The sequence below is a fragment of the Podarcis vaucheri genome, assembly GCF_965113315.1.
Source record: "Podarcis vaucheri genome assembly, chromosome: 2".
NCBI lineage: Eukaryota > Metazoa > Chordata > Lepidosauria > Squamata > Lacertidae > Podarcis > Podarcis vaucheri.
The window spans coordinates 47,885,349-47,908,046 of record NC_138760.1 but is presented as its reverse complement, the minus strand read 5'-3'; the positions used below and the strand labels follow the sequence as shown (position 1 = coordinate 47,908,046).

Here is a 22,698-nt window from a genome sequence, read left to right as displayed (position 1 = left end):
CGCGCCTCGGCTCCCCCGCCTACTCCTCGCGCGCGGCCACGCCCACCGCTCCCTCAGCCAATCCGCCTTCCCGACTCTGTCCCTGGCGGGAGCTAAATCTAAACAATAAGCGTTCGACTCCGAGTCTTCCTCCCTCCGCTCCCCTCCCCTCGCGCGCGCTGACCTTCGCCGCCCACCGCCAATCAGCGCGCGTTCTGCCTGTTCCGTTCTGCGCGCTCAAAACGCGCAGGCGGCCAATTGGTGCCTTTTGGCGAGTTATTAAGGGACCGGAGCCAACGAGGAATTCGAAAGACGGGCGAGGAAATGTTCCTTGGCAAGCCTAAAAGTCCCACGTCACGTGCAGATCAGTTTTAACGTTGTACAGTGGCTTAATAAATGAAATCCCTGCAGGGTTTCGAAGAACGTTCAGCAAATCTGAGGTGAAGCTACTGCAACTGGCTTTCTGTCTCCCTCTTTCCGTCTAGACAGAACAGGAAGGCCCATAGGTGGAAGAACTAGTCGACAGAAGGAATGTTGCATTTAAAGTACATGGCAAAGAATCCTGAGAGGTGTAGTTTCCCCCATTAAAAAAAAAGTAAAGATAAAGAATTCCTGACAGTTATGTCCAGTCACGAACGGCTCTGGGGTTGCGTCCCTCATCTCGCTTTACTGGCCGGTGTTTGTCTGCAGACAGTTTCCCCGGGTCATGCGGCGAGCATGACAGCCGCTTTTGGCGCAACAGAACACCAAAACCAGAGCAGCGCACAGAAACGCCGTTTACCTTCCCGCCGGAGCAGTACCTATTTATCTACTTGTACTTTTGGGTGTGCTTTCGAACTGCTAGGTTGGCAGGAGCTGGGATTTAGACCACAGCGCCACCCATGTCCCTTAGTTTTCCCCATTACAGAGACACAGTTCCCAGCACCCTTAAACTACAGTTCCCAGAATTCTTTGAAGAAAGCCATAGATTTTAAATGTATGATGTGGAGCGGCCCCCAGGGGGGAGGCGTCATATGCTACCCTAAAACAAGGCAAGGTAACATCTTTAGAACCTGCTCTGCTTCTTTATCAGTATATGAGCAGCACCATTTCTCTGGCTGTATCTTCACTGCCACCAGTGCCCCCCACGTCCTATTGTCAGCCCTCAACATTTCCTTAACCCTTGCCTTTTCAGTAATTGCAATACCTTTTTTTGCAGTATCACATCATATCTGTGTTAGGCACAGCAGCCCCTAGTACCAAATATACACAAAATTGCTGTGCAGCATATTTATAAATGGCATATACCATATTTTGATGAGAAATAGCTCAGTAGCCACAAGTTGATTATCAAGATGTCATGGACTGTCTGGGTGCAGAGGATTGGTGGGAGGTGCCACCAGCTGGGAAGCTCCCAAAGGGACCCCCATGGGAAGAAAGCTCAGAGCCAGGGGATTGGTGGTGGGATGATGTTAGGTGGTCAGAGGGAGAAGAGTGGTCAGACTGGGAGATGTCAGAAACTGAAGAGGCAACAGGGTTTAGTGAGGAGGAAGAGGCTATGGCAGAGGGCAGTCCAGAATCAGAGGCAGAAGTGGAGGCTGGAGGGGAGTGGGGACAGGCTGCTGAAGACGCCAGGGGGTCTCTCCCTCCTGCTGTGACCGGCTCACCTCCCCGCTGATTTCACAGAACATGCAGAGAAATGAAGAGGGCAGAGCAAAAAGAGACAAGCCAAGCCTGAGATTGCTTGGGAGGGATCTGGGGGAGGAAGATTCTTAGGGACCAGTGGGGAGGCGGGGACCCTCAGTCCTTGCAGCTACCTCATTGGTGCAAGACCTCAGAGCCGTAGCTAGGTGATCTTGCGGCCCTGGCAGAACTGACAAATTAGCTCTTCTTTCCGCCTCTCCTCCAACCCAACCACCCCATTCAATTCACCCTCTATTTAAAACCTTTTCTTATGAGGCAATAATCAAGTTTTTTATTTATAGACATATTTATGGACATATTTTAAGCCAATTTTGCAGGCGCCCCGGCCTGTGCCCCTGGTGGGGCCCCACCTTGCCACCCCCTAGCTACGGCCCTGCAAGATCTACTGGAGTTACTGTGTTCGCTAGGCCTACACTGTTTTGGTTTCTTTGAATAAAGAGTTAACTTCACTGACACCGGGTGTTTTATTGCTGATCTGTTCCTGACAAGTATAGCAAGTTTGTATTTAAGTTTGTTGGTAGTACAAACTTAACATTGCCTTGCTATACTTGATAGTTAACTTATGGCTGTTGAATTATTAGTTTAAGGCTGTGTACACATTAATGTTTACTCTGATTCTAGTGAGCTCCCACGGCTGACATTTGAAGCTACGATGTGTGTCGCAGGTGTGAAGCAACCAAGCTGATAATGTGCATCAGGTGATGACAATCCCCACCCTCTCTCTGGTATGCACAGCAACATAAAATGTGACTTAAACTGTGAGGTGTATGTGTGATCTCACTGTGTTTTAAGACACCAATGTGTATATAGCCTAACTCAGAGGTAAAGAACCTGTGGCCCTCCAAATCAGCCCCTACTAGCATGGACAATGGTCAGGGATAATGGGAGTTGTAATCCAACAGCACGTGGCGGGCCACAGATTTCTTCACCTATGGTTTAAACCAGTGTTTCCCAACCGGTGTTCCGCGGCACACTAGTGTGCCGCGAGACGTTGCCTGGTGTGCCGTGGGAGGGAGGCGGGCGAGGCGGGCGGCGAGAGGCGGGGCGGCGGCGGTGAGGAGAGGCCGCCCAGCATGGGGCTCTCGCCGTCTGCCTGCCTGGCTGCCTGCGTGGCGCTGACGTCACGGGGCTGTAACGTGCCCCACATAGGCACACGCGGGGCGGCGAGCGAGCTCCCTCCCACATCCCATCGCCGCTCGCTTCGGCCGGCCTACTGGGCTGTCGCAGGCGGAAGGCCTGCGCATGCGCGAGGTTTTCGCGCCTTCGGGATTCCCTTCACGCCTTCCTCCTCCCGGGTCCTTGAGAGCGTGGGAAGCGGCAGCGCGAGACCGGCGTTGAGCCTGGTAGGTATTGCGCTTGCCAAGGCAGTCATTTGGGAAATGAAAACTTGCAAAGCAAGCAACCAGTTCAATCTGAAGTACGTGTATGCTTAATATCCTGTATCTGAAACCTGTTCTGCCCCCTCCCCCACACTTGGTGCCATTTTCATCTACACATGCAGCAGAGTAAGTTGACCCAGAATAGTACCAATTCAGATGGCAGATGGGAGAATGACAGTGCTGAATGCTTTCCCATGTAGAACAATCCCTGCAAATAAAAACCTAGCATATTTGGAAGAGGGATGCTAGCCTAACCATTACCTTCTATGCTGTTACTATTTTTTTATTTTTTTTTTACATAAGTAAAAAGTGACCTTTCCCCATCTGGCATGGTGGTGTGCCTCGAGATTTTTTTCATGAAACAAGTGTGCCTTTGCCCAAAAAAGGTTGGGAAACACTGGTTTAAACGATGGTTTGGGATTTCGGGATTGCACTTGCGAGTTCTTGTTAGCCAGGAATGAAGTGATTATGCAAGGCCACTGAGTATGTTGCTTTCCTTGACTGCAATATTAGTTTGAGGTACAAAACTGTCCCTCAGAAATACTGAAAACCCTCCATAGAATCATAGAATCATAGAGTTGGAATAGACCACAAGGGCCATCGAGTCCAACCCCCTGCCAAGCAGGAAACACCATCAGAGCACTCCTGACATATGGTTGTCAAGCCTCTGCTTAAAGACCTCCAAAGTAGGAGACTCCACCACACTCCTTGGCAGCAAATTCCACTGTCGAACAGCTCTTACTGTCAGGAGGTTCTTCCTAATGTTTAGGTGGGATATTCTTTCTTGTAGTTTGGATCCATTGCTCCGTGTCCGCTTCTCTGGAGCAGCAGAAAACAACCTTTCTCCCTCCTCTATATGACATCCTTTTATATATTTGAACATGGCTATCATATCACCCCTTAACCTCCTCTTCTCCAGGCTAAACATGCCCAGCTTCCTTAGCCATTCTTCATAAGGCATCGTTTCCAGAGCTTTGACCATTTTGGTTGCCCTCCTCTGGACACGTTCCAGTTTGTCAGTGTCCTTCTTGAACTGTGGTGCCCAGAACTGGACACAGTACTCCAGATGAGGTCTGACCAGAGTAGAATACAGTGGCACTATTACTTCCCTTGATCTAGATCACGGGTGTCAAACACAAGGCCCGCGGGCCAAATCCGGCCCGCCAGACCTTGTCATGTGGCCCGTGTAGCCGCCGTTGTCGCTGCTGTTCTCGCTCGTCCAGTGCACCATCGCCTGGTTATGCGCCGCGTCGCCTTTCAGCACGAAGGAGGTGGTGAGCAGAGAGGCCGCCTCCCGCAGGCTGCCGCGTCTCTGGTGGCCGCTCCTGTCTGGCGGGCGGGCCGCCCAAGAGGCGCCCAACGCGAGCAGCAGCAGCAAGCGGAGCAGAGCTGCCCGGCCGGACGCTCCTCCGCGGGCCCTGCTGGCGCCCTGCTTGGTCATCGCTGTGCCTGCGCCGCCGCTGGGCAGGGATGCGAGTATGGCAGGCGAGGCGGCGGAGGACGGGAGGGAGCGAGCCTAGATGGAGGCGGGAGCACGGCGCGGACGCACAGTGTGGGAAACAACGTGCCAGCAGGGATTCCACGCCCAGGCGAGGCGCAGCGCTGCCCTCTGCCGGCGGGCCCCACCGAGCCCGGCCGGCGACCTTCCCCGACGGCTGCTGGCAGCAGGGCTGCAGTGGGCGCGCCGGAGCAAGTGGACGGGAGCCCGGCGCCTGGGCAAGCGAACGTCCCCCTCAGCCTCGGCTTGCCACGGAGGGCAAGGCACGCTCTGCCTCCCCACTGTCCCCCGAGCTTGTGGGGCTGGCGATGGGGAGAGGTGCACCAGTCCCGGGAGGGCAGGCAGCTCTGCGCCGCCATCCCGAGCGGGGCGGGACTTAGCGCACCGCTCGGGATGGCGGCGTAGACCCGCCTGCAGTCCCGCGACGGCAGGCAGCTCTGTGCCGCCATCCCGAGCGGGGCGGGACTTAGCGCACCGCTCGGGATGGCGGCGTAGACCCGCCTGCAGTCCCGCGAGGGCAGGCAGCTCTGTGCCGCCATCCCGAGCGGGGCGGGACTTAGCGCACCGCTCGGGATGGCGGCGCAGAGCTGTGCTGGTCCCAGGACCGCAGGCAGCTCTGCACGGCCACCGGGAGCGGGGCGGAGCTTCTCCCCCGGCTCCCGGTGGCAGGGCAGAGCTGCGATGGTCCCGGGACCGCAGGCAGCTCTGCACGGCCACCGGGAGCGGGGCGGAGCTTCTCCCCCGGCTCCCGGTGGCCGGGCAGAGCTGCGCTGGTCCTGGGACCGCAGGCAGCTCTGCACGGCCACCGGGAGCGGGGCGGAGCTTCTCCCCCGGCTCCCGGTGGCCGGGCAGAGCTGCGCTGGTCCCGGGACTGCAGGCAGCTCTGCGCAACCCTCGGAGCCGGTCTCCCGAGGGTTGCGCAGAGCTTCCTGAAGCCTGGAGAGCGAGAGGGGTCGGTGCGCACCGACCCCTCTCGCTCTCCAGGCTTCAGCGAAAGCCTCCATTCGCCCCATAAGACGCAGGCACATTTCCCCTTCATTTTTGGAGGGGAAAAAGTGTGTCTTATGGGGCGAAAAATACGGTAAATGTCAAAGCCCATCAACTTCGGGGGTCTCAGCCTGCTCAAATATTTTAGGCCGATACAACCGGCCCTTTGAGGGTGACCAAACTGCTGATGCGGCCCCCGATGAATTTGAGTTTGACCCCCCTGATCTAGATGCTATACTCCTATTGATGCAGCCCAGAATTGCATTGGCTTTTTTAGCTGCCGCGTCACACTGTTGGCTCATGTCAAGTTTGTGGTCAACCAAGACTCCTAGATCCCTTTCACATGTACTGCTCTCAAGCCAGGTGTCACCCATCTTGTATTTGTGCCTCTCATTTTTTTTGCCCAAGTGCAATACTTTACATTTCTCCCTGTTAAAGTTCATCTTGTTTGTTTTGGCCGTTCTCTAATCTGTCAAGGTCGTTTTGAAGTGTGATCCTGTCCTTTGGGGTGTTAGCCACCCCTCCCAGTTTGGTGTCATCTGCAAATTTGATCAGGATGCCCTTGAGTCCATCATCCAAGTCGTTGATAAGGATGTTGAATAAGACCGGGCCCAAGACAGAACCCTGTGGCACCCCACTAGTCACTCTTCTCCAGGATGAAGAGGAACCATTGATGAGCACCCTTTGGGTTCGGTCAGTCAGCCAGTTACAAATTCACTGAGTGGTAGCATAGTCAAGACCGCATTTTACCAGCTTCTTTACAAGGATATCATGGGGCACCTTGTCGAATGCCTTGCTGAAATCAAGGTAGGCTACATCCACTGCGTTCCCTTCATCTACCAGGCTTGTAATTCTGTCAAAAAACGAGATCAGGTTAGTCTGACATGACTTATTTTTCAGAAATCCATGCTGACTATTGGTGATCACAGCATTCCTTTCTAGGTGCTCACAGACTGTTTGCTTAATGATCTGCTCCAGAATCTTCCCTGGTATTGATGTCAGACTGACTGGGCGACAATTATTTGGGTCCTCTCTTTCCCCCTTTTTGAAAATAGGGACAACATTTGCCCTCTCCAGTCTGCCGGGACTTCGCCTGTTCTCCAGGAATTCTCAAAGATGACTGCCAGTGGTTCTGAGATCACATCTGCCAGTTCTTTTAATACTCTTAGATGCAGTTCATCTGGCCCTGGAGACTTGAATACATCTAAACTAGCCAAGTATTCTTGTACTATCTCCTTAGTTATTCTGGGCCGTGTTTCCTTTGCTGAATCATTTGCTCCAAATTCTTCAGGTCGGGCATTGTTTTCTTTATCGGAGAAGACTGAGGCAAAGAAGGCATTGAGGAGTTCAGCCCTTTCTGTGTCCCCTGTTTGCATTTCACCATCTTCTCCTCTGAGTGACCCCACTGTTTCTTTGTTCTTCCTTTTGCTACGGACATTCCCATAAAAGCCTTTTTTGTTGCTTTTAACCTCTCTAGCAAGCCTGAGTTCATTCTGTGCTTTAGCTTTTCTGACTTTGTGTCTACATGTGCTGGCTATTTGTTTGAATTCCTCTTTGGTGGTTTCCCCCCTTTTCCATTTTTTGTACACATCCTTTTTTAATCTTAACTCAGTTAAAAGTTTTTAGATAGCCACCCTGGCTTCTTTAGGCACCTTCCATGTTTCTGTCTCATTGGTATCCAAACAGTGTGTACATGCCTAGATGACATAGATAATGGCAAAGATGCTAGGGTTGTCAACTGTCACCCATATGGGGTTGCTATAGCTAATTCCACAAAGGGTGGAATTGCAGCATAGCTCTAAAGCAGTTGTTCTGTCATTGCAAGAATTTCTGTTTGTGCAATGGAACAGTCTCTCATGGGTCCCCTAAATCTGTTCTAGGGGTTCTCCCAACTCTCTAGAGCAAAAATCCTTGTGCTGGTGTAACTCAGTGTATTCTTCAGCCTTATGGGTTGTATTTTACTATCTGCATCATTTTATGAGAAAGCTGGCTGCTTTTCAGCTTTGGATGGGCTTTATGTGGGACATGTAGACAAAACATGGTCTTGTGAAATTACACAGCCCAACATCAGATTCAATTGGGTTGCTGTCCCCTGCATGCACAGTATCAGAGCACCAAGACATTCTGGTCTGGGTGCTTACCATACTGGCACACTAGCACTGCAAAAGTCAGTACAGTCATACCTCAGGTTGAATATGCTTCATGTTGAGCGCATTCGAGTTAAGCTCCGCGGCAACCTGGAAGTAACGGAGCACGTTACATCCAAGTTTCGCCGCTCACGCATGCGCAGATGCTCAAAACGACATAACGCGCATGTGCAGCAGCGACAAAAAGCGACGTGCGATCACTAGTTACGTTTGCTTCTGGATGTGAACGGGGCTCCGGAATGGATCCCGTTCGCATCCTGAGGTACCACTGTACAGGGGAACCTGACTTAAAGGTGACAGCACCCATCTGCTGTAACTGTAAGGACAGATTTAAATCAGGCCTAAGAAAGGGCAGTTTAATTTCAAAACGCAACTACACCTCAACAATATATGAGGTCTGCTTTGTGCACTGTGGGTCACTGTCTGCTGCCTAAATTCCCTGATCAGCATTTGGACAAATCACTATGAATCCCTCATCCCCTTCTTTGCACTAACAGCTGCATTTTCTGGCTAGAAGCATGCAGTACAATATAGCAACATTACAGTTTTGCTAGCAAAACAGATTTGTAGATGAAGGTCTATGGAGCCTATGGAGTTAAATGTATAAATGTATATACTGTATACAAATGGGGTTTGGGCCTACTTACCACTTAATCTGATGTTCAGTTGAGTACATCCATGATCATTGATTTTAGTGGGCATAAATACAGTATGCCTGTGTGCATAGGATTCAACCCTGGAGGTTTTAATAGACCAACAGCTGCACATGGCCTTGTGCTCAGGCTCTCTATACCTTCTTAATCCCAGCTGTAGCTTCACTCTCAAGCTCCATCTGCCGACATTCAAACATGGAGAGAGATCAACACTTATCCATACTAGGTTTGCCAACTACTGTGCTATGCAGGTGGGGAGGAATAGTTCAGGACAACCTATGCATTTGTGTTCTATCCCCTGCCCCCAGACCTGCCTTTTACCATAATGTAGGGCTGTTGAGAGGCATTCTTGCAAGTTTTAGCCCACACCTATCCCTGTTTTCTCCAAAATAAGTTAAAGTGATCTCAATTAGATTTCCTTCCAGGTAAGTAAGCTAAGGAAATCTATTCACCATCATCCATCATCCCTTATGTCCCTGATGGGTTAACACACTTATTGCATCTCAGCTGTCAAACCTGTCAGAGCCAATGCTTTGGCTCCCAGCTGCTGGCTGGTTGGAATGGCAATGAAGTCAGTATCCTGGTCCCACCAGCAGAGAGCAGGAGTCATCCTTATCTGAGCTGCTGTACTTGTGCTGATGAATCTGGACTGGGAATGACTTGGTTAGGGGGCAGAACAGTGGAAGGGCTCCCAGAAGTTCCCAGTTGGCTCAGATTAAGACCAACCTAGCATAAGACATGTGCCAACCGATATCCATCCACATATACAGAAACCTTTGTGAATGCATACATGTGTATTGGCACGTGCATTACAAATGCAACTATGCAGCAGAGAAAAGTAAGCCTTTCCTCTGGGTACCCCAGCAGATTATTTTTGCTGCACACCCACACAGTTCCACACATGCACGCCCAAAGGAAACAGCATGAAAATAAGCCTCCCATATGCACAAACCCTTTCTCTCACCGAGACATTTGCATCCTCCCATGGTGTGTTCCTATTATATTAATGGTGGAAATAATCGCGCTTATCTCTAGAGTAACCTTGAGATTCCTGTGTAGTGTTTGTCATAGTAATGATCATAATTGTTATGTTATTTATATAGCCCCCCACCTATGCCAATTGGTGCCTGGGGAGCTTAATATCAAAATTCAACAATAAAATACAACAAGGCCACACTAGAAATCTATATTTTTATATATAAAAACGTTTTTGGGTTTTTTTTAATAAAGAGAGAGCATGTGATGAGACATATGGTTCAAATCCCTCACATCCCTGCAAAGCTGCTTGTGGCTAAAAGCCCGTCAAGAGAGAGAAACCACAGGCTTGTAATGTCTGCAGGTAAGTGGTTAGATAGCAGATGGTCTACACCAATTAATATCTGACCACAAACGAGAGGGTAGCATGTTAGGAAGCTCCTAGGCATTCGCGCATCCCCCACATGCCCAGTACGGCTACATAAAGCACTCCCACCCCAGCACACTTGAACAGCAGAATATTAAAGCACACATCTTGAAGGCTGAAGCTGCAATCCAGCACAGAGCTGAGTGTTCTCAAGGTGTGCCTAAACTGTGACCCGCGTGACTCTGCCTTCCTCCAGCAAGTGGGATCTCGGCTACCACTAAGAGAAGTAACGGGGGTTCCTGCTTGTGTGTGCTAGATGCTGTGTGGTGCAAGTCAGACTTCCTTAGCAACATCCACTATAGTGCTGGAGACTAGAGAAAGGGGAAGAAAGAGTGGGAGAGGGTAAGGAAGGAACTAATGGAAGGGAGGCTGAGGAAGTAACAGCATAAAGAATGTGACAAAGAGCTGGAGAGGAATGTGCATGGGGGAGGACTCTCTCTGCAAAAACATGGCATCAGACTAAAAGTAGAACAGAAGCTATGTTCCTTGGAATTCACAGCTCTCTGGCAGCAAGCAACAGAAAACCCCTAATTCTCAGAGTATTAAGTAAACAAGGAAAATAACAAAGAAAGTCCTTGGAAGGAATCCATCCCAATATGATGGATTAATAGAGGTCTTGGAGGAGAGATGTTTTCCCTTCCCAGTTACTGATCCCTACCCCATCATTTAATACGCACATTTAAGATAGGCACTCACCATGGGCATTGCTAACTGACCAATCACTGACCAATCACATCGGTTCTGCCCCCCCCGTAACAAAATTTCTGGCTACGCCCATGGCACTCAGCAAAGGCACATTAACTGCCGTACAAACCTCCCATACAAACCCTCAAATCTACAAGTGGCAGGACATGCAGACAAGGCGTCAAGGAAACACCGAGAAATAGTCACACACAGTGCTTCAGGGTTTCAAGTACTTTGGAACTGCAAGAAAGAGATGTCTGAAGCAATTTGGAAAGAACTGATTGAATTTTCATTCTGCAATGGAATTGAAATATAGCAAAAGGGACTGTGAAGTGAAAGATGAAACCCAAAGCCCAGCTCTTCCCAGACTACAGTCCAACTTGTCCTTGCTCAGAAGCACAGTGTTCCCACACCTTGGCAGAGGCCCCTTTATGTGGTATAATTAGCCACAGCCTTGCAACACAATCAGATTGTTGGTTTCACTAATAGCCTGGAATTATGTCAATTTGGAGCCATTTCGGAAAGATCCGTGAGAGCAGGGGAAATGTTAATAAGGAGCCTGCACTGTTGCTAATGGACTACCGGGGGGAGGGCTGTGTGATGGCCCACCTACATCTGGGACTTGATAACATGCAAGGTTCTTGGTGGTGAAAACTAGAGGCACTGGCCCACCAGGTGACCTAGGAATCTCCCGATATGTTAATGAAGATTTCTGAATAAACAGAATCCTTGTATGGTGGTACCTTGGTTCTCAAACTTAATCCATTCCGGAAGTCTGTTCCAAAACCAAAGCATTCCAAAACCAAGGCGTGCTTTCCCATAGAAAGTAATGCAAAATGGATTAATCCATTCCAGACTTTTAAAAGCAACCCCTAAAACAGCAGTTTAACATGAATTTTACTAACGAGACCATTGAGCCATAAAATGAAAGCAATAAACAATGTACTGCAGTCACACAATCAGTAGCTGAACTGGGTTCCACACAGTCAAAAAAACAAAACAAAGAAGCTGCAAAAACACAAAATAAATAGCAAAAATAGTCCTCAGCATAACACTCAAAATGGAGCACATTCGGCTTCCAAAAAAAGTTCGCAAACCGGAACATTTACTTCCGGGTTTGCAGTGTTTGGGTTCCAAGTTGTTTGAGTACCAAGGCGTTTGAGAACCACGGTACCACTGTATGAATCTTTCCCAGCAGAAGCACCACCTAGGAGAGGCTCAGTGAGAAGCACTACCTAGGAGAGGGGTGACCAACAAGGTGTTATCTGGATGTCCCATCATCCCTCATCATTGGTCATACTGCCTGGGACAGATGGGTCTTCGAGTCCAACAGGCTCTAGAGTGCCCTGCATTAGCTACCCTATCTTAGAAAACAAGGTTCACTTGAAAGTCGCCCTAGCCCAGGGTGGACTTCATTTGGCCTCAATGAGAGAAACGCTTTTAGCCAACCTTCAAGAAACAGAGGAAAGCAGCTGTGGATTGTATCCTGCCGACTTGGTTCCAAACCCTTTCACCAAGCAGCTAGAACCAGTTCACCACCAGAACATGAACATTCCCGTAGCAATTGTTGCATGAAGATAAACATTTCCTCTTGGGGTGCTCAGTGCTCTGAACCTACAGAAATGACCATTGATCTAGTTGGTTGTAAAAAGGCACCAGAACCCAGCACCAGCCTCTCAGTTGCTGTTCCGATGCCATCTAATCTCCTGCGATTCCATCTTCGGGCTGCCAGTTCCAGCTCATTGATGCCCTTGCCTTCTGCAGATGAGCCCAGCAGTGTGTCTCCAAGCTACAAGTCCCCACCTACAATCTTCCTGACATCTCAGCCATGGCCTCGCTAGAGTCCTGCGAGATCTGGCAGTGTCGAAGGGAGAAAAATATCCTCAGATAGCCTGTTATTAGGAGAGGACCATTACACTGCAGCAAGAAGCAGAAATGAATTTAATGAGATGGGGCTGTTGCTACAGCCTCAAAGACAGCTGTGCGGGATCCTACTTTTTAGGCTGCGTCTCCAGTCTATGGGCACCAGATGACAGCGCTCTGCCACAGCCTCAGCTCCTTGGCTGACACAGACTCTTCTCTCCTTGATGTGCTAAAATCTCAGAAGGGGCACTTGATTCAGGAGGTCTTCAGGTTTCACATTTCAGACTTGGGTGTGCCCCTTTAGATGCTTTGGTGGCAGCTGTATTTGGCCGGGTTTCTCCTTGACCGTTCTTGCTGATGTAAAAAGTCGAAGCATAAGAAGCTCCTGGGGCAACCGATGAAGAGGCAAAACCCAGTTTCCATGGTTGAACACAAGAGGGTGCTGCTGAGACACTCTGGGAAACAAGGAGACGGGTGGGAGGAAAACATCTCTCCATATCATTTATTTTATTTTATTTTTTAGTGAAAGCCTCCGCTTTGTGGTCTTCTTATTGAGAAATTACCACGTTTCCTATGGGAAATTGGAAGATGGGCGAAGATTTTCTTTATTTCACACACCAGGGCTGTTTCCCAATAATAAACTTGCAGACTTGGAAGACAATCAACGCTCCCCCCCCCATTCCTTCCACTTTAATAATTCTTGCTATATTCCTTTAATTTTGATGTTTTAAATGTGTAACTGAATCCCTGCTGAGCGCTCTCTGCACAATATTTAAAATATATATCACTAAGCGCCAAGATGGAGGCTCACATTGCATAATGACAAACAGTCACCCATACTATCAGCACACACCATATATATTCAGCAGGGCAGGCCCTTGCCAGGGGCACATCCAGCACATGGGAAAGCTCATGGCAGCCTCCAAAGAATACTGGGAAGTGTAGTTTGTTTAGGGTGCTAAAAATTGCACCTCAGTGGGGGCAAACTACAGTTCCCAATATTCTTTGCGGCAGGGGTGTGTGCTTTAAATCTATGGTGTGGATGTGGCCATATGGAACTGCTGCGTGTACGTGACCTATGGGTATGAGGTGCCTTCCCCACCATTGCCCCAGCTTCATTTTATGTTGATTGGTTCTCCTTCCTCTGTTCCTGCGCTCTTCTTTGTGCCGTCTGAAACAGGAATAGACAACAGACAAAAGGCATATATGGGGTGTTATCTCTGTGAGTAAATCTGCAGGAACTTCATGGGGTCCAGTCTTCTGTGTGCCTGTCTGTTTACTTATCCTCACAAGGAAATGCCTCAGCCTGCCCTTTGAAGGGGGCAAACCTCCAAGTACAATGGTTCTGGCTCCCGGTGGAGTACAGGATCAGGTTTATGGTGCTGGTTTTAACCTTTAAAGCCCTATACGGCCTAGGACCCTCGTAGCTACAGGACCGCCTCTCCTGGTATGCCCCACAGAGAAACTTACGATCTTCAAATAAAAACATCTTGGAGGTCCCAGGCCACAGAGAAGTTAGGCTGGCCTCAACCAGAGCCAGGGCTTTTTCGGCTGTGGCTCCGATCTGGTGGAACGCTCTGTCACAAGAGACTAGGGGCCTGCGGGACTTGACATCTTTCCGCAGGGCCTGCAAGACAGAGCTGTTCCACCAGGCCTTTGGCCAGGGCACAGCCTGACTCCCTCCCTCGGCAATCTTCGTGGAGCTCTGGCCCAATGGTTGCCAGTGGCTTGAATTAATTAATTTTATAATGAATGATTTTAGTGTGTTGTTTATGTTGTACTTTTGTACTGCTTTATTGTTGTTAGCTGCCCTGAGCCCGGCTTCGGCTGGGGAGGGCGGGATATAAATAAAAATTATTATTATTATTATTATTCTCCTCATGTTACAAGAAACAGTCTTGTCATGGGGGACTGAGGGCCAAAGTATCCTGTGATACTTTCTCAACAAGGTTTTCAACCAGCCAGTCAAACAAAAACCAAATAACAGAGTCTGCATCCGCACCATACATTTAAAGCCCATTGCTTCACTCAAAGAATCCTGGGAACTGTATTTCGCTCCTCACAGAGCTGCAATTCCCGGCACCCACCCTTCACAAGCTACAGTTGCCAGGATTCTTTGGGGGAAGCCGCATGCTTTAAATATGCTTCAAGTGTGCTTTAAATGTTGGGCGAGGTTGGTTACAGAGTCCCCAGTTCAAATCTGAATCTTATCACGAACTCAGCAGGTGGTCTTCTGCAAAATACTATCTGTCATCCTCATCACTTTCTATAATGCAGGGATAATAATCCCAGCTTACTTTTCAAGGTTGCCCTAAGCCTTACTGAGACAATATATGTGAAGCATTGTCAGCCTTCCAAAATGCTATATAAATGCTAGGTCTTATTGTTAGTAGTAGTCATATATCTTGGGAAGTACCAGATATAGGCAGTACCTTAGGCCTCTTGAAGCCTAGAATGACCCTCCAGACATTAAACAGTACGTGTGCTTGGCTCGTGGTCATTGCTCCATACTTTGTTGACAGAAGTAACAGGCTGGGTTTTTGAAAATGGGCCAAGCACCATATGGTGGTGCTGCTGCTTCAATCTGGGCCAGGACCAATATTTTTCTTCCAGATTGCTGGCTCAGTGGATTTTTTCTAAGCAGGGTGCACCAGCTATTCAGTATACCTTGCATGTCCCTGAGTTTGTTGTCAGCTTTGGAGGGCAACCAGGCTGCGATCCTATACCTGCTTACCTGGGACTTACTTCTGAGAAGACACGCTTCGGATCGCGCTGTCATTGTGAAGTGTGGTGCACCTCCTCTCCTCTCTCTTCTATGCAGTTGTGAAGGCGATTTGGGGCAATGGCCTAGCATAAGGCAAATGAACATTAAAATGAAATTGCTGTTTTATCGCTCACGGAGACATGAGACTGAGTTGCACGGAGCTTTGAAGCAACGCATCTGGTAGCTCTTACATTCTCACCAAAAGGGTTCCATTAAGAAACGTAGCCCACTTTATGGGGTGCGGCACCTGTGCACATCACCCTACAAGAAGGCTGGGCTTGAGGGACATCATCTCCTTGGGGCAAAGAGAACCCGGAAAGGCAAGATGGTGCTCCTAAGGAGTTGGGTGGAGGGAGGGAGATCCAGGACTTGCACCGTCTGTCCCTTAATGCTGTGCTCTAGCCCCTAGGCCACCCCACCTTTTTCATCAGATAATAGCAGCACTGACTTACTCCCCGTCTGACAGAAGATTGACCCTTTCAGCTCAGCCTCCCCGTGGGTTTAACTCCTTCCAAATAGCCCACGGCCAGGCTCTCTCCGTAGGCAGCGGGGGATGCCCCCCTCCCCTCTGCTCTGCAGACGGGTGTGCGGGAATTGGCTGCACAGCTGCCTGGCAGGGAAGGAGCCAGCTCGTCTGGCATCGATTAGGTTTCATGTGAAGCTTTCAGACCCTGGGTAACTTCCTGGGGAGCTGGGAGGAAAGAAGGGGAGACCATGGTTCTTGGGGGGGGGTGTAGCTGGGGTTTAGGCTGGAGAGAATCCCAGAATTCGGGTGGTGGGGGGGAGGAATGGGGCAGGGTAGAGCAGGGTGGGAAATACCCCGTGGAAGTGCCAGCTGACAAAGGAGGGAATTAGACCAGTCAAAACAGTTCAGGGGCCAGATCACAGAAGACCAAGTCCAGGGTGGGGACTTACTAGGAATAGGGGCAACATACCACAGCGATACCTGGCTCAGTTTTGGTTTATTCGGGCATCTTTTGTAAGGGGTCAGGGCTTAGGCCTGGGTGGAACACACACACACCCCACACACTCGGGCCCCCACACATTGGAAGCCCCTCTTACCACATGAAAACAGTCCTTCCTTTCAGAATTGAGAGGAAGGCAATCCATAAATTCAGTGGAACTTCTTGCTATCTTTTAAGTCTAGCACTGAAAACAAATCCTGCGGCAGATTCCCGGCAAAAATGAAGTGCTCTTTAGAATCCTGGCCTGTCTTTGAGCCTGCTTAATTCATGATTTGGTGCCAGGCAGCTCTGTAGAACTCATGTATCTCCTAAAGCCTCCATTTCCAGCATCCGCCTGGTTTGTTACAACCTTTTTAATGAGACAATTTATACAGTCCCTGCACAGCTGAGGGAAACCTCTCCTAATTTTCAGACCACAGAGCACCTCTTTATGTCAAACCCAGACAAGATGGCTTTGCTGTAGCTCCCTTTTCTCATTTACCCTTTCTCTTTGTTTCCTTTTGGGGGTTGGTTAAACTGTGGCAAGACACTGCCATTGTTTTGTACTTTTCACTGCATAAGGTTGGTTGAAATATTTAGAGTAGGGATTGGGAATTGCCCAGATTATTGCTGACTTTGGTTTTCTCCTCTTCCTCTCTCATAGGAACGTTGCATGAGTCTTTTTATATATATAAAAAAAATGCTATATCCATGCTACCTCTAGACCAGCTCTAGATCTTATCTTTATAAGCATAATTGTGATGGGGTTTCCGTATTTCAAACAGTGAAAATCCAGACAGAAAAGTTTTTGAGGTTTTTTTTGGGCAAAGTTGTTGACATGGGGGGAGGGGCAAAGTTTTGTTTTTTTTTTAGTTTTGCCCAAAGCTGTTGTCATGAGCTGCCATACATCCAGATTTTCCCGGACATTTTGCCTATTTCCACACAGACACTGCTAGAGACAGCAGTATTCCGGATATGTCTGGGAAATTCCAGACGTATGGCAACCCTACATTGTGAGAGGATGGCCATATTCCTCTTCTGTGTTTTACTTTGTTTTGAAAACATGAATGTGCCCCTCTGCTGGAAAGACACATTGCCTTCTAAGACCCAAAATAATTAATTAAATGATTTTTAATTATTTCCAATATTGAACGAATGAACAAGTTTACAACATAGTAGGGGCATCATGGAAAAGGCAAGAGGCACTAGAGATGACGCAAACTAGATTCCATAGACGCCCACCATGACATTTGAATAACCACTTTCCATGCAGCAGTTACAATCGAGTGGATGTGTTGGTTGGAAGTGGGGGGAAGCCATAGTTTCATACTAATCAGACATTGACATTTGCATGCTGTGAATATGCATTTTGTCTGCAACAGAAGCACTACTTTGAGGGAAGACATTTAGATCTCAGGCACCAAATGAGACTAACAACTGTCTATTTATTGAGCAAAATAAAGACTGGCTGGGATGACTCCCAGTGACTATCATTCAGTTTCGATTGTTGTCTCTGCTTTGTTAGGAGATTGCTTGACCTCGGCAACTCTTGGGTTCCAAAGGATAACAGGCCAATTTGCATTCCACCTCTCCTCTGTCTTTGGGTCACACAGGAGAGTTGACTGGCAATATCGGACCCTGTGCCCATGCCAGCTGCCAGCTGGCAGGGAATGGCCAGTGGAGACTGGGCAGATGCTTCAGTCACCCCCTTGTGGTCCCCATTCAATTTGTAGCTCCTTGGCAAGTGTGCAGATGTTTTTCTAAGCAATAATGTCACAGAAACCTTCAAACACCTGGATCCACAAGTGCACAAGGAGCTTCATGATCTGTTAGTCATTAGCAGTTCATCTCTTGGGCTGCCCTTCACATGGTTTAACATTGTGAAATTGTTGGCATTTTCAGAAGGCTCCAATTTCTCAACTTAGAGGTGCTGATATCTTAAAGAAGGCTGCATTACAACATTGAAAATCTATTGACAACTCAAGTAACAGTTCTTGATCACTGACACTATGTGGGTCCTTGTGCTAATTTTTTCTCATGCCAACTGTGCTGTAACAACATTTCTTTACTACCAATCGACACAAACTGCCTCTAGTAGTTCCCTTCAATGAATGGTCCACTCTGTGGAAATGCAATAGTCTCGCCTAGATTATTTGACCTGTGGGTCCGTCCCCCCCGACACCAGAACAGGGCCAAGAGCTCAAAACCAACTTTACAACTCAGTGGGACTTACTTCTGACTAAACCTGTTAATTATTAAACCAGCTAGCAAAGCCCAGTCTGTGCACCCACATTTTATTTGTGTGTTGCCTTTCCATAGTTCAAACCATGCTCAAGAAAGCTTATAATATGAAAAAATACATAACCGCAACATAACAAAAATAGTCCTAAACAATAAACCAAATAGCAAAAAAATACACAACCATATTAAACGATTTCCATGTAAGCCACAAGGTCTAAAATAACAATGCATAAAACCAACAGCATAACAGCAACCCCACTACCACCGACCCCCCCCCAAACAACACCCCAGCCCATGTTGTTCCCTAGGATTCTCATACAAAGCATCTCTAATTTAGCAGTTCATCTGAACTCAGCACCTCCAGTGCAGCACGTAAACCAATCACAATGCAATTAAAAATGTACATTTATTTCTAAATGTCCTGGAGATTCTAAGTGGAAACAAAGGAGACAACAGGAAGCAAAGACGTCATAAAGAGTGTATCTTTTCCAAGTATAATTGTATCTAAGTTTACTCCCATATTGATTTCAGTGGTAACTATTTCACCTTTGATTCATTTACATTTCCAATCCAATGTAATTACGCCTGATTTGCATTGCTTTCATCTTCCCTGCATTTCATGCCGGTAAAAGATGTTGCAGTTTACTAACACTCCATTGACCCTCACTATCTATTTTTACTGCAGTTGTGCAAATCTGTGTGGCTTCTTGTGGCAAGAAGATATCTTCATTAGATGATATTCCCATGGAAAATGAAACCTCCTGGGGAATCACAAAATCTCCATAAGGCCCCAGAGCAGGTTACAGCAATTTAAGAATATTAAAAACAGTTTAGATGGCTCAGATGGCTTTAAAGGGAGGTTATTTTGACAAATTCATGGAGGGCATGGCTACCAATGGCTACTAGTCATCACGACTGCTCTGTATTACCTTAGGTATTGGAGGCAGTAGTCCTCTGAGCATCAGTGCTGCAGATCATGTGTGAGAGAACAATATTGCCCTCTTGTCCTGTTTGTGAGCTTCCCATAGGGATCTCCACTTGGCCAGTGCTGGAAGCAGGACGATCGAATAGATGGTCATTTGGCTTGATCCAGCAGCTAGGCTCTTCTTAAATTCTTAAATTAAAAACTTATTGTTGGCAGCACACAGTTTATGACCAACAGAGCTGCTGGATTTCCTATGAAACCACCCAGTTCCTGAAATCTGGTAGAGAAACCCTCTGAGCAGCCCCATATCCACCTAGTGTGTGATATGTGTTAACATGAGAGAAGGTATAATCAATCACAGCACCCCAGAGATTGCCTGCTTGTCATCTTCAGAGATTTGGCTGGTGCCAACCCTGCTGGGCTTTTAGATGCCAGTTGAAGGCCTATTTATTTATCCAAGCCATTGGTTAAGATTGAACATTGAGAAGCACCCAGTATTCTGCAGTTTTCCTGTGGTTAGTTTTAGATTGTCTGGGATTTTTAATGAAGAGTAGGTTAAAAGTGCTTGAAATAACCACCATTTAGGCTGCAGCTGATAGAAGTGAACTACTTGATAAATGGTCACTCAGGAGTCATTTCCTATACTGTATCTAGGATTGCAGCCTTAGTCCCTACTTGTAGGGTTTGTCCCCTACTGTGTCTAGTCCTACTGTGCAGAGCGGAGTCAGGTGAACTGCCCTATCTATTGCTGCCAGCGCAAGGATTAGCACGACAAGTTAAAACTCTAGTTTATGGGCGATACCGAACTCCCAAAGCTTTCGTTTTCTACAGACATCCTTATCAGTGTCTAAAGCAACCCAGCTTATTTCTTCTCGTGGTTACTTCAGCGTTCAGGTTCTCCTAGGCTTCTATCAGCTAAATTGCAGTTGAAAACCAGAATAATTGAAATGAAAGCCTAGAAGGAACTTGCATTTATCGGGACTTCTAGACTTGCTCCTTGGTATGCATCAATTAAACAGTGAGATTGCTGGGAGGGAAATCTAACAGAAGTAGGCCAAAGTAATGCCAGAAGGACATTTGCGGCCCTACGCTACTAAATAAGACCATCTATGCCTTTGGAGGGACAGTATTCAGAAAAGCCATACACCCAGAAACTCTTTGTATTTGTGGTGCTAATTGTACCGAAGATTTACCACTTAGCGCTGCAGCATCATTTTGATCAGAAAAGGCTTCCTTGAGCCAATTCTATGTTAAACCCTGTACTCGGAGAAAAATGAAGTTACAGCTGCATGGAACAGAGTGTACATTCTAATTGTTACAAAGCGGTACCGACTCAACGTTGGGATTTAACAAACTTTTTCACACACACCTGAAAAACATCCCCTTCGCCCTTCCTGGCAATTTTTCACACTCCTTTGCAAACGAATGTAAAACCTCTCCCTCGGTCCACGCAGGATGTGCCCTTGGAGGAAATTCTAACATAAACCTCACAGAAGAGCAGTGTTGAATGGTTCAAGGAGGTGGTGTGGTATGCCGTATCACTAGGACAGATGAACACAAGCATATTCTTACCGCAGGTAGTGGGTGCCCCTTGGTGTGTTCAGGCACTGCAAGACTTACTCAAGGGCAAAGAGGGTCTACTGGCAGAGAGGTCAACTGTAGATGGAGCCAGAGCCAATGGCAGGCAGAGTCAACTATTTCTGGTTGGGCCCCCATCCCAGTGGCGAAGCGTGGGGGGTGTAGGGGGGGGCCGGCCGCACCGGGCGCAACATCTGGGGGTTAGGGTTAGGGGGTGCAAATCCACGGGTTAGGGGGCGCAAATCCACGGGTTAGGGGGCGCAAATTACTTGTCTTGCCCCGGGTGCTGACAACCCACGCTACGCCACTGCCCCATCCTCCCGCTTGCTGAATTCTATAATGGCAAGACTGAGGGTAAGGAGAAGCAAGGTGATAGCCAGTGCTACCTTTTGGGCAGGATCTAAGTAAGAAGGCAGGCAGGCAGGCAGGCGGGGATTGGCTAAGGACAGAATGAGTTGGGTGGGGCAGTGCCCCGTTTGCCCCAACAGACCAACCTTCATTGGTCATGAGGAACTGCTCAATAAGGGAGCTCGAGTGAAGTTGCATGGGCTTTATGAACATAGTTACGTGCTTTGTTCATGGTAGATGTACTGAAGGAAGGGCAGAAATAAGTTGGTGTGGCTGGACTGATAAGGTATTTAGTGCTGGACCAGCTGCTGTGTGCTTTTGCTTCTGTGGCTCGTACCTGTACAACATTCCAGGAAAAGGTAAGAAGCAACATGGCAGGTTCAAGGGACATGGAGGCAAGGAAGAGGAAGTGCAGAATTCCAGGGCGATGTAGAAGGCAAATAAATGAATCCAACAGTTTCTCTAGTGGTGGGAGGTGGGCAAAGCCAAACCCAATTGATGACACTTTATAAACCAGCCCTAAGACGGGGGACTCGGCTATACAGCTGCAAATAAAATGTTTTAAGTGTGTTTTAAGTACAATATACAATGTGACACTAGATGGTGATGGCGAGCCTTACTGAAAATTCAATGTGTTCTTTAAAGCGCTTTAAAAAAAAGCATTTTCAGAATGGTTTTTATATGTGTGTAGATTCCACCAGGGTGATATGACAGATAACCCCACACATCACAGAGAAAATGTTTCACTCTGCATCACAGAATTGTAGTCAGAAGAGACCCTAAGAGTGAGCTAGTTCAACCCCTGCAATGCAGGAATAAAGGAGGAGTGTTTTGTATAACATAATCGGATGTCCATCAACAATGTTGTAACTGATGTATTGCTTACGTATTGTATTATTTGTGTAATAAAATGCAAAATGTGTGATAAAGCTGTAGTGCAGATGCAGTTAAAATATAATTTAATTAGAGTGCAGCTCTGATCCATTCAAATCAGTGGCGGTTTCATCTTTCACTCCAGCAAGATGTGGGTTGCTTTTTTTGACAAACAGTGCCCCCAGTCTTTTCCCGCATTTCCCCCCAAGGATGGGCCAAGTTCTATGATCCAGTGATTAAGTGGTTGATGGGTCTGGCTTCCCTCTCCTACTGTCATTCCATCTCATTTCTCTCTCTCTCTCTCTCCCCCCCATTTATATATTCCTTTCTTCAAGAAACCTTGACTCTCAGCAGGAAAAAAATAGCAAAGCAAAAGCAGCATCCCCTCAGCAGAAGCGTTTAATGACAGCCTGCATTGTGCGTAATGAACCACCCTGCCTGTCTTCCTACTTTGCCCATTTGTGCACACTCTTATTTGGGAGGGGGGAGCGGGGGAGGGGAGAGAACTACCAGGAATGGCAAGCCACAAATCATGCTTTTAAAAATCCTGAAATTCTGGGGGTAGGGGGAAGCAGAAATAAGTTTTTGGATGGCCCATAAACATATATTTTCTAGTTTTCTACTGCAACTTTACATAGAAAACATCAAAAACCAAGCAGGGGGGGAAAACCCTGAGAAAAAAACTCCTAAATTTTATCTATGTGATGTTGGTGATTTCAGGCATCATAAAATCTCAATAGTTCCATGCAC

General features: G+C 47.8%; 1 long non-coding RNA gene across 2 annotated transcripts in view; it reads left to right on the top strand.

The window, feature by feature from the left end:
* The first annotated feature begins 175 nt into the window (after positions 1 to 175).
* Positions 176 to 22,698, top strand: part of LOC309527112 — a 29,505-nt gene continuing 6,982 nt past the window's right edge. Inside the window, exons 1-3 of one of the 2 annotated variants that reach the window (XR_014217107.1) lie at positions 176 to 419; positions 2,284 to 2,387; positions 9,557 to 9,574. This is a non-coding gene — a long non-coding RNA (uncharacterized lncRNA). Of the gene's footprint in view, positions 420 to 2,283; positions 2,388 to 9,556; positions 9,575 to 22,698 lie in introns of those variants that run through there. The other variant, XR_014217106.1, reaches the window with a different exon arrangement.